Raw genomic sequence first — 16415 nt, forward strand, 5'->3', positions numbered from 1 at the left:
ACACAGTACGAGTAACTCCACTGAAGATGCACAACTGAGTTAAACAACTAACGTAACCTTTCCGAAACGTCCCGATGTTTGAAAACGTACAAGAATTTGGCAAAACACAGCACAAAAAAAAAAAAAGATTTATTTCAACAAAGTCGTGTTATTCACAGATCCTGAAGTAGAAATAAAACAGACCGTCTTGTGACGGAAATGAAATGATGAAACTGGATGAATTAATTAATACGTAAACATCTCCTCTCATTATCTCTAGCCGCTTTATCCTGTTCCACAGGGTCGCAGGCAAGCTGGAGCCTATCCCAGCTGACTACGGGCGAAAGGCGGGGTACACCCTGGACAAGTCGCCAGGTCATCACAGGGCTGACACATAGACACAGACAACCATTCACACTCACATTCACACCTACGCTCAATTTAGAGTCACCAGTTAACCTAACCTGCATGTCTTTGGACTGTGGGGGAAACCGGAGCACCCGGAGGAAACCCACGCGGACACGGGGAGAACATGCAAACTCCACACAGAAAGGCCCTCGCCAGCCACGGGGCTCGAACCCGGACCTTCTTGCTGTGAGGTGACAGCGCTAACCGCTACACCACCGTGCCACCCATACGTAAACATTTATTTTAAAAACAGACAAGTCATTTGATGCACAAATGGACTCGGTACTCAGTGTACTGTCCACTCATCTATTACTCAGTAAATAAATACAGCTGAATATCACGTGATACACAAACGTGTGGATGATACACGATTTGTTTACGAATAGGAAGGCATTAAAATTAATAAAATCACAGACCAAACCACCAGCACATCTCACACACACACACACACACACACACACACACACACACACACACACCTCTGTACTGTACATACCATCAATAAACTGAATAAGTATCAATATAATACTTATAAATATGCAGGCGTGTAGAATACGAATGTAAGAAATGAGATGTTGAGTGACTCGGCGCTTCATTTCCTCCACACCCCTGGCAGGGAGGCAGAGCTGAGGCTAATCACACAGACACACTCCTGATTAGCTGAAGGTCAACAAGCACAGCCGCTCCGTTAGCGTCTTCCATCCATCGTCCTCGGCTTGATGGACACAGCCGACTCTGAACCACGTCTAACGTCAGCGTTAATAAATACGCACAGGTCACATGACCATTACGGAGAAACGGATTAAAGGAACACTGATTTCTATTCACTTCATCAGTAGTGTGTGAGATTACATTTTCATGAATTGCTCAGCCAACTTTGTGTGTGTAGTCAGCTCCAGAATTATTGGCACCCCTGGTAACAACAAGGAAATAATTAAAAAAAAAGTTATGAAATGTGTACTTGAGCTTGTATTGAAAATCTAATCGTTATCTTTAGTTAATCTATAATAACCCAATAATAATATAACTTTATAATAATTAAACACCATGTTCAGGAATGCCTAAACATTAATCCGTGACTTCCGGCTTCACCAGGATAAAACTATGAAGCGACAAAACAGCCGAATTCTTTAGTCATTCATAAAATTGGGAAAATATCAGTGATTATTATACATACAGGACACTTTTTCCATGGAATAAAAGCATGTGTTCTATTCCTTTCTAGTGGGTTTATTGATGACGTGCAATACTGTTATCATATCGCTTATCCATCATGTATTATGCTGCTCTCCCCAAGGGAGAATGAGCATGCAATACTGTTATAATATTGTACGTTGTCAAGACAACATGACATCACACGTTAAGATCCAATGACAAAACTTTTCTGCTGCACATGCGCACAATCATTTCTTTGTCGGCCGAGAGAGAGAGAGAGAGAGAGGGAAGACGGGATTAATTCAGTACTCAGTTTAAGCACTAAATAAATAAACTGAAACTAAAGATGCGCTGAACACCCGAAAGGCTACCAAAACTTCATTATATATTCTTCATGCATATTTACAAGAGAAAAACAGACCAACGAACATAAAAAAAAACTGGAAAAGAGACACATCGGAGATGTAAAACTTCTGCGCTAGCGAGTGACTGTAACAGTTTGTTCACAAACATGTCCGTGAGATTTGCTTCATTAAAGGCGGAAGATTTAAAGAGAAAGACGCGCTGAACACCCGAAAGGCTACAAAACCTTCATTCTATATTCTTCACGCATATTTACAAGAGAAAAACAGACCAACGGACATCGAAAAACTGGAAAAGAGAACGATAATGGAAATATTTTCAAAGTTCTACTTGGAGGTGAGGAAAAGCGACGGAGACTTTTACAAGAGGACGTCACTCGTGAACTTCACTCAGCAAAGCTCTTTTGTTTTGAACAACTGCAATGGAACAATCAACTACGACCAAAAGTAACTGAAACTGAACCGTCTACCTGGATATCGCTTGTATACAAGTTGGGTTGTTGTTCAGGCTTTTGGGACTTGTACCATTTTTATTGTTAGAACTCTGACTTGGTACATTGGATTGACAGAACACTGAATTACATTCGATCAGAATCAGCATTCAGTATTGGTAAGTTACCCCCCTGTTCTTAACTTTTTGTAAACTCGATAATTGTTCCATCGAATGTGTATGTACTATAATAATAATAATAATAATAATAATAATAGGGCGGCACGGTGGTGTAGTGGTTAGCGCTGTCGCCTCACAGCAAGAAGGTCCTGGGTTCGAGCCCCGGGGCCGGCGAGGGCCTTTCTGTGTGGAGTTTGCATGTTCTCCCCGTGTCCGCGTGGGTTTCCTCCGGGTGCTCCGGTTTCCCCCACAGTCCAAAGACATGCAGGTTAGGTTAACTGGTGACTCTAAATTGAGCGTAGGTGTGAATGTGAGTGTGAATGGTTGTCTGTGTCTATGTGTCAGCCCTGTGATGACCTGGCGACTTGTCCAGGGTGTACCCCGCCTTTCGCCCGTAGTCAGCTGGGATAGGCTCCAGCTTGCCTGCGACCCTGTAGAAGGATAAAGCGGCTAGAGATAATGAGATGAGATGAGAAATAATAATAATAATAATAATAATACTGGCTGGTATTGAGTGGCATATCAAATATATTCCATTCAGCTACTCATCTTTGACTCATTCAATATCATGCTAGCTGAATGGAATATGAATGAATGAATGAATGAATGAATGAATGAATGAATGAACCCTTTATTATCACTGTACCAGCAAAGTTGACCATCAACCTGTTCTTACATACACACAATTGACAGAGGGGGAGTAGACAGGACAGGAAGACAGGGATAAAAGAAAAATACAGAGTAACATGAGGAGAGGGGAGGAGAAAAAAAGCAACCCCCACACTATGCTCCTGTGAGGAGTACAGTGTGGGAACATTAAAAAAAAACCTCAGCACATAAGCACAAAATAACACAAGTACACTTTATAATATGAAAACTCGGGACTTGAGGGGGGGCGATGAGGTAGAGGTAACCCAGCGTAAGCAAGCAGCCATCCGCTCCTGCAGCCATGATGGCGCTGGTCATGCACCCGCTTGTCACACTGGGGGTGAAAACAGTGACCGCGGGAAGAGGGGGGAGGAATACGAGAGAGTCTAACAGTAGTGACCTCTGGGGGGAATTGTTTCCCCAGCAACGTCCTTGGCTGGGACAGCCGAAACAGATAAGATTGTTCGGTCTTTGGGTCGAGCAGCCGCATTCCTTTACACGCTTACTCTGATACAAGTCCAAACTGGTCCCTCAAATCCATAACCTCTGCAAAGCCGAAAGCTTCTCCAAGACGTCCATATTGCGGTTCAAGTTCTGAATAGCCACATTCCAAGTGCCGACAGCTCTGCCCACCGCTTCAATCATGTCGGGCAGCTTTATGGGGCTTTGAACAGCTGTCACCGTTTCCTGATTTCCTCGATAAACCAGGGCAACGCCTAATCCAATCCACAAAAGCCCTGTAATCATGGTTCCGAATAGGTAGATGTCTTCAATGTCCTCCACAGGAAGAACCACCAGGCACACGACCCGCCACTTCTCCCACGCGTCCATCGTGTAGCCAGCTGCGAACGTAGGACGAAGGACAGGCTGGTTCCCCCGAACCCAGGCTTCTCGTCGAGAAGATTGTGTCAATTGCGTGAAGAGACCAGTTTATCAATTCCATGGTTTTTAGTTTGGAGAGCAGTGCGGAGAGTGTCTCTCAGAGTATAGACACTAGACAGACGAGACAGCAGAAGCAGGAAAGATAAGGGAAGGGAGAGACAGAGAATGCGGCCGCCTTCTGCGAGAGCACAGAGAGAATATATCTGATATACCACTCAAAGCCAGCCAATATTATTTAAATATACAAATAAAATGATGAAGGTAACATATTCAAGGATGCCAATAATTGTGACATGTACATTTCATTTATTTAATGAAATGTACATGTCACAATTATAAATTAACTTTAATTAAAAGGTTTGGTTCATAACTTTTAAAAACAATTCAACAAGGGCGCCAATACTTCGAGAACTGACAAAATATTTAGAATTACTTTTTATTTCGTGAAAATAATTTCAAATGATAAATTCTCTCACAATAAGCATTGTGTGTTTTGGTGACGTTGCTGTTTGCGCTTATGAGCGGTAAAGGTGGAGTGGGTGGAGCGAAGGGCCCTTGGGGGCGTGTCTATAACACAGCATATAAGAGAGACATAAACGTGATGGAGAAGCCCAGCAACTTTATTCCTATTTTATTTATAATAAGAAGAATAAATATTGACTAGTGCATCTTTACGTTTCCGTTGAATGTCGGAGTTGATCCTCTGCCCCTGTTATAAAGGAGTTTGGTGTGACTCTTTTTTTTCCTCCGTGCAGGCAAACGTGACAGAATTGTCGTCTCTGGTGATGATACATAAATGCCACGTAGAGTGGATGGAAATCACGCTGCAAAACGACAGAGTATTCCTTTAATCGGCAACATAAAAAAATAAAATAAAATAAGGTGTGTCTGATAAAAGCACGCTAGTACTGTGTGGAGGAACCGTGGCTCCGGGCCTCAGCCGCTGTCACTTTCTGAAACGACTCTCATTTGTTGTGGAACAGGGAGGAAGTCACGGCCTCACAGTAGCACACGTGAGAGGGTCAGGAGCCAGGATCGACCTTGATGTGAAAAATGATCCTCGTCTCAGGACTGAATGAAATTATTACGTCCATCAGACTGAGGAACGACCCCAAAACCCTCGTTCTCTCTCTGGGCTGCTGGTGGCTTTAACCAGAGGAACGTCCCGAGGGTGTGAAACATCACACTGCTTTTAAAGTCACCCAGGAAATTCGTCATCAAAGCAGAACCGAAAGTTCCAACGGTGTAAAACAAACGCTTAATTCTGATGCGGAGTTAATCATTTATTCTGAATTCAGCAGCTCAAAGTTCTTCGACATTTGCAAGCAAATTTGGTTTCTGGGTTTTAAAACAGGAAAGTTTTTTTTCCTTGGTTTGAAAATGAAATTGATATGACGGTGTATTACAGCCAGTAAACAGAATCCCTGAGAATCATACATTTATGAGGGGGAAAAAAAAAACCCAAAACTTTTTCTCTGAGATATCAGTATTTTTCCATCCTGCATTGCATTCTGGGAAATGTAGTTGAAAATCTCGAAGCTCTTTATTCTTTTACATTACACGATTGAGGAGGAAAGACTGCACTTCCCAGCACTGTCGGCTCAGCCGTGGTGTCTGTGTTGTGATGATGGCGATCCAACCTGCATGGTTCTTTATAAAAATGACTATTTTTCCGAATTTTTTTAAAATTCAAAATTGTGCCTTTTTAAGCTCGGGGAATAAAAAAAGGATTTTTTTTTTCTTGTAAATTTACGACTTTCAGTTTGGAAATTCTGAGGTTTTTTCTCTCAATATTGCCCTCTCTCTCTCTCTCTCTCTCTCTTTTTTTTCTCGTTACAATGGCCATAATATCACACCATTGTAGAATCAGGCTTTTTTTTTATCCAAAAGAAAAAAATAGCACAACTTTTAAACAGAATCTTATAGAAATTTGGTGCTTAAAAGTTTTCAGGAAGGGTGGCACGGTGGTGTAGCTGTTAGCACTGTCGCCTCACAGCAAGAAGGTCTGGGTTCGAGCCCCGTGGCCGGCGAGGGCCTTTCTGTGTGGAGTTTGCATGTTCTCCCCGTGTCCGCGTGGGTTTCCTCTGGGTGCTCCGGTTTCCCCCACAGTCCAAAGACATGCAGGTTAGGTTAACTGGTGACTCTAAATTGAGCGTAGGTGTGAATGTGAGTGTGAATGGTTGTCTGTGTCTATGTGTCAGCCCTGTGATGACCTGGCGACTTGTCCAGGGTGTACCCCGCCTTTCGCCCGTAGTCAGCTGGGATAGGCTCCAGCTTGCCTGCGACCCTGTAGAACAGGATAAAGCGGCTAGAGATAATGAGATGAGATGAAGTTTTCAGGACAGCACAGAATGACGGCAATTTACTTTTTTCTTTTTAAATTTCCCCAGCCAATTAGGTTGCAGCTTAGGGGTCAAGCGAGGTGAAAAAAAAAAGAGCAGAAAAAAAAAGAGCCATGAAAAAAAGTCTTGTTAAAACAGGGCTCGACATTAACGCTTGTCCGGGACAAGTGATACTTCATGTCGGACAAGTTCATCGTCTCAGTTACTTGTCCGATCGGACAAGTGCCAAAATACGCCGATATTCGGGTTACATATCAAATTTATCAGTTTATTCACGTGATTTCCGAAGCATCTCACTCGGCATATTGTTTTGATGACTCGCCAGATGTTTCTCTTCGGAAAGAGCGATGTGCGCATGCGCAATATTCCGCTTGCGAAACCGGCCAATACCGCTTCGTGTATTTGAGCTGAAAAGTAAACGGTCGTTTATCAGACCCTCCAGAATTTTGCAATGTTGCGATTTGCAACTTCAACGCAACTTCAACCAATCCCAGTGAATTCAGGGCGGTGTTGCAATTATATCCAATCACCGCAAATTTGACCAATCGTTGGCGTCGTCTTGAGGTGACGTCGACAAACTACCTTCCGCCTTACTTCCGTGTATACGTTCAAGAGAAGCAGCATGTGCGAGTCAGTGTTTATATAGGCTTAAATTCTGTTACTGAAAGTGTGTTATGTTTACAGTGAAGGACTGTGCGCACTTTACATTATTTTTTTTACTTAATCCAAGAAATTAATGGATGCCAACATTTTTGCCAAAAAGGTATTTTATTTTCCATTGTTTAGGCAGCTTCAGCATCATACTGTGAGATTCTGTTCAAATTGTTTTTTTTTTCTTCTATGAAGCCTGAGCCATTTATTTTATTAGTTTATAATTATTGTTTAATTTAGTCTTCAGGAGAGACTGCCTGCACACAGGACTAGTGTTAATAGTTTTTTTTCTTACATGAAAGCTGAGGCATTTATATTATATTTTAAGGTAACTTCATGTTGTGCTGTGAGGTTCTCTGCACTTTAACTTTTGAACCAACAGGTGCATTTGGATAAGTAAAGCCTATTTTTCTGCATTTTTGTAGTCCTGGTAATCTTTTATATTGGTAAAGTTGTTTATAGGACCATTTCTCAGTGTCTTTGTTTTTTTAATCAATAGTTTTTCAGTAATAACTTAATATTTAACATATCACTCAATTTTAATCACAAAAAGAGAAAATCGCAACAATTTCTCGCAACTTTCACTTCCTCCCGCAATGTAATTGCAACGAAAACCTAAAAAACACCGCAACTTTCATCGCAACCATTAAATACCATACAGGAGCCACACTGAATAATTAGACAACAACAATTAATCAGTGGAGGATATATATTCAAAGTTAATAATTTAAAAATGAAAATATATATAATTTTAATTTTCTGGTTTTCAATTTCTCATAAATAAATTAATGATTGATGGAGTCCAATTTTTTTCTGCAGTGAATAGATTTTTGTGTTAAAGTAATTCTGGTGAAATTAGTTTATTACAAAGAGTTTATTTGTGGGGTTTTTTTCTTAAATATTTCTTCGGACAGGGGCGGCACGGTGGTGTAGTGGTTAGCGCTGTCGCCTCACAGCAAGAAGGTCCTGGGTTCGAACCCCGGGGCCGGCGAGGGCCTTTCTGTGTGGAGTTTGCATGTTCTCCCCGTGTCCGCGTGGGTTTCCTCCGGGTGCTCCGGTTTCCCCCACAGTCCAAAGACATGCAGGTTAGGTTAACTGGTGACTCTAAATTGAGCGTAGGTGTGAATGTGAGTGTGAATGGTTGTCTGTGTCTATGTGTCAGCCCTGTGATGACCTGGCGACTTGTCCAGGGTGTACCCCGCCTTTCACCCGTAGTCAGCTGGGATAGGCTCCAGCTTGCCTGCGACCCTGTAGAAGGATAAAGCGGCTAGAGATAATGAGATGAGATGAGATGAAGTCAACTTCATTCACATTCGGACAAGTAAATTTCCTTTCAACTTGCCCGACAGGACAAGTGGTTTCAAAAGTTAACGTAGAGCCCTGTAAAATGAGGAGTGTAAGATTTGCTCAATATCAGTACTTTTATGACGCCATGTTACCTGAAATTATAAATAAATAAATAAATAAATAAATAAAGTACTAGTTTTTGAGATGTTTATTGGCATTTCCAAAACTAAAGCTCAGACAAGCAGCTTCCTCCTCCTCCTCACCACAATCACACTAAATGGTGAAAAATAAATCTAAGCTTCTCATTCTCATCTCATCTCATTATCTCTAGCCGCTTTATCCTGTTCTACAGGGTCGCAGGCGAGCTGGAGCCTATCCCAGCTGACTACGGGCGAAAGGCGGGGTACACCCTGGACAAGTCGCCAGGTCATCACAGGGCTGCACATAGACACAGACAACCATTCACACTCACATTCACACCTACGCTCAATTTAGAGTCACCAGTTAACCTAACCTGCATGTCTTTGGACTGTGGGGGAAACCGGAGCACCCGGAGGAAACCCACGCGGACACGGGGAGAACATGCAAACTCCGCACAGAAAGGCCCTCGCCGGCCCCGGGGCTCGAACCCGGACCTTCTTGCTGTGAGGCGACAGCGCTAACCACTACACCACCGTGCCGCCCAAATCTAAGCTTCATTATTATAATTATTACTACTATTATTATGATTTTAAAAATTAGTAATTATGTATTCTAGATAATAAAAAATTTTATTGAGTTAAATTGTATTTGTTTTCTATAATAATAATAATAACAACAGCAACAATAATAATAATAATAATAATAATAATAATAATAATAATAAATCTCGCTAGCTGGGACTCAACATTAGCATTGTTTTGGTTACACGGTGTGCTTCAGGTTTAAAAAAAAAAGAAAAGAAAAAAGCAAGTGTGAAAGCAGCTTTAATGAGTCAAATCTTCAAAGCGAAGTTTGCCTAGTTAATAACATCACACAATTTAACACCAATGTTACTGAATATTGGGCTAAAAATCAATGAGATACAATCAATAACTAACGAACTAACTCAATAAATAATATTCTCAAACAATTAATTCAACAAATTAGCTATAAAATAACTGCTGGATAAGTCATCTGTCTGACAGATGTCTGAATAATGGGATGTTCTCATTAAACTCCATCGATAAACATTTACATGCAGCACAGTGACGCAAATCTGTTCCTCTGGAGTCATTCCTCTGAAATGAACAGTTAAATTAACCCGACAGAAATGTAACGTGAATAAAAAAAATTAATTCCCTAAAACAGTACACTCTGATCTGTGAATTGTTACACATCAGTAATCAGTACACACATACATTTTATAAGACGTTTAAAGGTAGAGGAGAGCGGCCGGGTTATTCAGGACCCGATTTAGTTCACGGGACACAAGTGGTACCGCTTTGGGCCTGAGGGGGGCAGCAGCGTGTCAGCTGAGAAACATCCTGTCTACCCAAACACTAACACTCAGCAAGGGAGGAGGAGGAGGAGGAGGAGGAGAGGAAAAAGAACGCAGAAATAAAGCCAATGTCAAGGTTAATAACCAGGACAACTAGCTCTGGGCTACATGGGAGGGTTTTCTTTGTCTTTGGAGTGACGCACAGTGGTGAGCGGGAATTCTCACGGCTCTGAGAGACGGAGGGATGGAGCTGAACCTCCCTAAATAAAGCTAGCAAGAAAGAAAGAGTCCTGCATAAAGACGACACATTTGCATTTTAATACTCAGGCACCGGGTAAGTAAATGAGGGAAGGAGAAAAAAAAAGAGAGAAAGAGATAGACAAGTAGATAGACGGAGAGTGAGAGAGACAGTTGGAGAAAACAACAGACAAACACAAAGAGCTCAACAGACAGAAACAGATATGCAGGAAAATAGACAAACAGAGCAACAGACAAGCAGATATAAGGATAGACAGACAGACAGACAGACAGACAGGTGGACAAAACAACAGACAGACAGATAGACCATCAGGCAGATAGAGATCAGATATGGACAGATCACCTGACTGTCAGACTGAGAAGATAAAAAATACAGAAAGGGAGGATGGAAGGGGTGCACGGTCAGAGAGAGAGAGAGAGAGAGAGAGAGAGAGGCAGGGACAGAGAGAGAGAGAGAGAGAGAGAGAGAGAGAGAGAGCACGAGAGGCAGGGACAGAGAGAGAGAGAGCGAGAGAGGGAGGCAGGGACAGAGAGAGAGAGAGAGAGCGAGCAAGAGAGAGGCAGGGACAGAGAGAGAGAGAGAGAGAGAGAGGGAGGCAGGGACAGAGAGAGAGAGGGAGGCAGGGACAGAGAGAGAGAGAGAGAGAGAGAGGGAGGGAGGCAGGGACAGAGAGAGAGAGAGAGAGAGAGAGAGAGAGAGAGGGAGGGAGGCAGAGACAGAGAGAGAGCGCAAGAGAGCGAGAGCGAGGCAGGGACAGAGAGAGAGAGAGAGCGAGAGAGGGAGGCAGGGACAGAGAGAGAGAGAGGCAGGGACAGAGAGAGAGAGAGGCAGGGACAGAGAGAGAGAGAGAGAGGGAGGCAGGGACAGAGAGAGAGCGCAAGAGAGAGAGAGGGAGGCAGGGACAGAGAGCGAGCGAGAGAGAGAGGCAGGCAGGGACAGACAGAGAGAGAGGGGGGAGGCAGGGACAGAGCGCAAGAGAGAGAGAGGCAGGCAGGGACAGAGAGAGAGCGAGAGAGAGAGGCAGGCAGGGACAGACAGAGAGAGAGAGAGAGAGGGGGGAGGCAGGGACAGAGCGCAAGAGAGAGAGAGGCAGGCAGGGACAGAGAGAGAGCGAGAGAGAGAGGCAGGCAGGGACAGACAGAGAGAGAGAGAGAGAGAGAGAGAGGGGGGGGAGGCAGGGACAGAGCGCAAGAGAGAGAGAGGCAGGCAGGGACAGAGCGCAAGAGAGAGAGAGGCAGGGACACAGAGAGAGAGAGAGAGAGAGAGAGAGAGAGAGAGAGAGGAACAAGGACACAAAGAGAGAGACTGACTTTTAAAAACATCTTTAATTACTTCAATGCTCCATTTGTGTTCTTATCTACTGAAAGTAAAACTTAATAAAAATATCGAAGAAAAGGTGCATTTGTAAACATTCATTACTACAACTCATCAAATCCATTACACAAGGACCTTTCTTTATAAAAAGAAGAGTCATGCACACACAAACACCATATGTAATAAAAAATTAACATTTAAAAATTAGATTAAAAAAACAAAACCAAACAAAACTAAAAAAGTTAAAAATTAAGAGCCAGTGACCCGTCCCTTTCAAGTGAACATAAAACCTAATACCCCACAAATCTATAAAAGTGTCCAGGTTGTTGGTCAGTTTGTAAAAAGCATGTTCGACTCGGAGACGAGCTGTAACTGACCCTTTCAAGCTCTGCACCACATCAGTCCAACGGTTGGCAATTGAAAATTGGCAAAGGAAGACCAATATGGAAGACCAGGAAAAACCAGATGCACGGCTGAGGTTGGACTCCAACCTCAGCCGTGCATCTGGTTTTTCCTGGTCTTCCATATTGCCAATTTTGCACTTATAAGTGGAAAGTTAATTAAAACCAGAGTCGGTCTTTTTTTTGATTGTGTATTTTGGCTGAAAGATAAACAAAGGAACAGAAAATTTCTCCCCCAGCTTTTCCACCCACTTCTTCAGTACCCTAAACAGACCCACTAGACAAGGACAAAGAGACACTAAATGCTCTAATGTTTCTGGTTGGTTACAAAAGGGACATCCCTCCCCAGTGCTTGGATCCAGGTGAGCCTTGTGTCTGTTTGTAGCTATTGCTCCATGGATGATCCTCCACTGGAGGTCAGTCGTCTGTTTTTCAACAGGCAGCTTGTATAAAATCTGCCAGCAGCCTTTATGGGTCCACCTCGACTCCCTGACTTTGGCCAGAGAACGGAAGTTCAGTATTTTCACGCAGCTGTGGTAGAGCTTCTTCTTCCCATAAGAGCTGAAGTTGTCCAGCGCTGGTGTTTTCAGGGACAGAAGCAGCCCGCTCTCCTCTCGCCACTCCTCAACAGCAGGCCTGACGCTTAGTGCGGGAAAGATGTAGTCCTGAGCCTCATGCTATTGGTCAATTAGGGTACGGTTTTGGGCGTATACCCTCAATAGTAGAGTCAGGGACTCCCAGACCTCCTCCACCATCTTCCTCAGCACCCTGGAAGACCTGACGTTAGTGACTCTGCCAAGGCTTTCCGGAGATGTTCTTATAAGATGGCCAAGTTTAACAATGCCGGCCTCAACAAACTTGGCTCTTAACGATGTGGAGGAAAGCATAGTAGATGTAAAGAGGTCATTGTGGAACAGTGGCTCCTCAAAGATCCATGTTCCAGGTCTGGGGTCAGCGGTCCTTGTGAACTTGAACGTCCTCCATGCTTCAAGCACTGAGTTATAGAAAGGTGTTATTCCAGTCAGGTCAACTTCAGAGGATCTCAAGAGAAACAGCTGTTTGGCCAGTCCCAGCTGGCTGGCCTTCCTCAGAAGCAGCTGAGCAGAGGTCAGCCAGCAATAGCCAGGGCCGGATAGTAGCCTCCAGGCCGTCTGCAGTCTGAAAGCAGTGATTCTTGAGAGGATGTTCATAAGATCGTGTCCTCCCTCTGCTACAGGAAGGTAGAGAACCGGTGCCTTCAGCCAATGTTGACCCGACCAGAAGTAGTTCACCAAGAGCTGCTGTACGTCCTTCACAAGGCCTGGTGGTGGCACTAAGACGATCAGTCTATGCCAAAGAGAAGAGGCGACCAGGTTATTAGCTATCAGAACTCTTCCCCTGTAGGACAGCTGGGGGAGCAACCATTTCCACTTAGACAACTTGGCATCCACTTTCTCCAGCACTCCCTCCCAGTTCTGCTTTTGGAAGTCCTCGCACCCTAGGTACACTCCTAGAAATTCGGCGCCTCTTTTCCCCCACCGTAGGTTCCCAGGAAGATCAGGGATGTCTCTTACACGCCACTGACCTATCAAGCAGGCTTCACACTTGTCCCAGTTTACTTTGGCAGAGGAAGCTTTTTCATACACTGCCAAGCTTTTTTTGAGCTCTTGGGTATCTCTCTGATCTTGGATAAAAACACCAACGTTGTCTGCATAAGCTGATATGGCTACAGAGCGGCTCTGAGCCAGCTCTGGGAGACATAAACCCCTGTAACCTACTCCTCAGCCTACACAGGAGAGATTCAATAGCAATACTGTAGAGCTGGCCTGAGATGGGGCAGCCCTGTCTGATCCCTCACCGAACTGTTACAGGGCAGCTCAACCCTCCCACCACCTTCACTAAACAGCAAGCTTGATTGTAGAGCAGTCCCCCCCAGATAAAAAAAAAAACTCCCCCCAATTCCAAATGCCTGCAAGGTAGAAAAAAGAAAACTATGATCTACACGATCAAAAACCTTTTCCTGATCAATAGATCAACATTAACATTATATAACTTACAAACAGCAAAAACATTTCGCATTAAAAATTAATTGTCAAACATTGATCTATTTGGGTGGGCGGCACGGTGGTGTAGTGGTTAGCGCTGTCGCAACACAGCAAGAAGGTCCGGGTTCGAGCCCCGTGGCCGGCGAGGGCCTTTCTGTGCGGAGTTTGCATGTTCTCCCCGTGTCCGCGTGGGTTTCCTCCGGGTGCTCCGGTTTCCCCCACAGTCCAAAGACATGCAGGTTAGGTTAACTGGTGACTCTAAATTGAGCGTAGGTGTGAATGTGAGTGTGAATGGTTGTCTGTGTCTATGTGTCAGCCCTGTGATGACCTGGCGACTTGTCCAGGGTGTACCCCGCCTTTCGCCCGTAGTCAGCTGGGATAGGCTCCAGCTTGCCTGCGACCCTGTAGAACAGGATAAAGCGGCTAGAGATAATGAGATGAGATGATCTATCTGGGATACAAGAAGATAAGATTGATCTGCACCAATTAAACTCAATAAAATGTTTTAATCAATTTGATAAGACTTTTGAAAGGATTTTGTAGTCCGAGCATAAAAGTGCTACAGGTCTCCAGTTCTTTAGCAGGGCCAGTGAGAGAACGGCTCGCCAACAGGAAACTGGAAGTCTTCCTTTTTTAAAACACTCTTAAAAATGTCTAAAAGGTTCCGTCCCAGTATTGTCCAGAAGTGTTTATAAAAGTCTGAAGGAAGACCATCTAGTCCTGGAGCCTTGCCTGGTGCCATCTGAGACACCGCAGCAGTCAATTCATCCAAGGTGATATCTGTGTTCAGTTGATCTTGGTCCTCTGAGCTCAGTTGAGGAAGCTTCTGCAGAAGCAGCTGTCTGCTCTGAACAATTCTGTATAAAAAAGTCCACCGCGAGCTTCCTCGTCTCAGCTGGGTCCGTGGTGATGTTTCCATCAGGGAGACGGAGACAGACCATTTGTTTCTTCTGAACCACAGATTTCTCCAAGTTAAAAAAAGAAAGATGTTGGTACATCCCTATCTTGAAGTTTGGTAAAACGTGCTCGGACTAATGCTCCTTTAGCTCTGTCCAGCAGGAGAGAGCCGAGTTCCCGTCTTTTGAAGTTCAGTTCATCATTTTTTTGCTGACCAGTCTGTGAAACGGAGAGATTTTCCAAGTCCCTTATTTCTTTTTCTAGTTTCTGGACAGCTCTCTTGATTTTTGTTGAGGAATGAGATGAGTACTGCTGACAGAAAACTCTAATTCGAGCCTTTCCTACCTCCCACCACTGAGTAAGTGAAGGAAAGGTGTCTTTCTCAGATCTCTGGTAGGTCCAAAATAGTTTAAAATTTTCACAAAAATTTAAATCGTGTAATAATTTAACATTAAAAAGCCAAAAGGACTTTGGTTTTCCAGTGGGAGATAAAAAGAGCTCCATTAAAACTAAATGACGATCTGTAAAAGCAACAGGAGAGATTTAACAGTCAGTAGCTCTTGAGGTAAAAGTCGTAGAAATATAAAATCTGTCCAGTCTTGCAGCACTGACTCTGCCGTCAGATATCTTAACCCAAGTGTATCGTCGGACTGAAAGGTGCTTCATCCTCCACACATCAACCAGATCAGCTTTCTTTAAAACATTAGATAAAATGGAGGAGGACTGAATGTGCGTCTCTTCTCCAGTTCTGTCTAAAGTAAAATCTGTGCAACAGTTCCAGTCTCCCCCCATTAAAACACACTCCTCTGGATCATTATGATTTAATTTTCCCTTTAATAAGTTAAACACCCCGTCACGCTCAGAGCCCTGGTTTGGTGCATAAACATTAAAGGTCCCATGGCATGAAATTTTCACTTTCTGAGGTTTTTTAACGTTAAAATGAGTTCCTCTGACCTTCTTAAGTCACCCCAGTGGCTAGAAATTTCATAATGTGTAAACCAAACTATGCCCAACATTTGAGAATGGCGCGTCAAAACGGCGCGTTGATAAGCTCTTCCCTTTACTACGTCAGCAAGGGAGATGATCCCCACGCCCCCCCTCTGGATTCCCACCCACTGTATGGATTGCCCCGCCCAGTTGTAGTGAGGAGACCATAGAGGACACAACAACATGGCATCACCTAAGCGAGCGAAACATGGAAATTGCGCTGTACATGGATGTGACAACACAGAAAAGAGTCTGTTTTTACTGCCGACGGGAGAGCCCCTGAAGACGCAGTGGCTTAATTTTATTTACTCCAATAATACGCCGTCGAGTCTACCTAAGACGGTGTATGTTTGTCGGAAGCATTTTCCTGAGGAATGTTTCCACAACTTGGGACAGTACAGGGCAGGTTTTGCACATCAACTGTCACTGAAGCCTGGGTCCGTACCAAGCATCCCTGCCGCATCAGCAACAAACACCGAACAAGTAAGTGTATAACTGGTCGTTTTGCCGTGTTTTAAAATCGGTGCGTTAGCCTAGCAATGGCTACATTAGCTGTGCAGCTAACCGCTTCCTGCAGTTAGCCAGGTAATCTGCGCTACAAAACTAAAAAGCATGCAGCATGCTCTGTTAAACTGAGTTTAGTCTGGAAATTGACTGTAACTTATGAGCTTATGTTTGACTATTGCTCCGCAATGCATGTCTTCTGTTGGATAAGCGATATGTTGCTGTAGTTGCTGCTTCTATCCTCTT

The 16415-nt window shown here is 43.8% G+C and overlaps 1 protein-coding gene across 1 annotated transcript in view; it reads right to left on the reverse strand.

The window, feature by feature from the left end:
* The window catches only part of dap (death-associated protein), a 45073-nt gene that overhangs the window by 7535 nt on the left and 21123 nt on the right, over positions 1-16415 (reverse strand). The gene's annotated exons all lie outside the window — the stretch shown is intronic.

This window comes from Neoarius graeffei, chromosome 19 (genome assembly GCF_027579695.1).
Source record: "Neoarius graeffei isolate fNeoGra1 chromosome 19, fNeoGra1.pri, whole genome shotgun sequence".
In the NCBI taxonomy this organism is placed as follows: domain Eukaryota; kingdom Metazoa; phylum Chordata; class Actinopteri; order Siluriformes; family Ariidae; genus Neoarius; species Neoarius graeffei.